This window comes from Halyomorpha halys, unplaced genomic scaffold (genome assembly GCF_000696795.3).
Source record: "Halyomorpha halys isolate HHAL.00 unplaced genomic scaffold, Hhal_1.1 Scaffold2434.1, whole genome shotgun sequence".
Lineage (NCBI taxonomy): Eukaryota > Metazoa > Arthropoda > Insecta > Hemiptera > Pentatomidae > Halyomorpha > Halyomorpha halys.
In genome coordinates this window covers 45,328-45,606 of record NW_027112765.1, presented here as the reverse complement: position 1 = coordinate 45,606, position 279 = coordinate 45,328, and positions in this window count along the sequence as shown.

Below are 279 nucleotides of genomic sequence, written 5' to 3'. Positions count from 1 at the left end.
TCAGTTTACCAAAAACAAACAAATAGATACATTTTACGAGAATAAGACTAACACATAGATTCAAAGGAAAATATAATAAAAAGCCGGTATTAAAAATATTCATTAATTAAATGTCAAAAAAAAAGTAGATATAAATGAAGTTTAAAGGGCGTGATCGCCTAGAATAAAACTATAATCTAATCTAATTTACTAAAGTAATAAAATATACTCTATGTATTATTATGAATCCTTTAAATAAAATAAAAGTTATATAGATACATTTAGGGAATAAATACTATT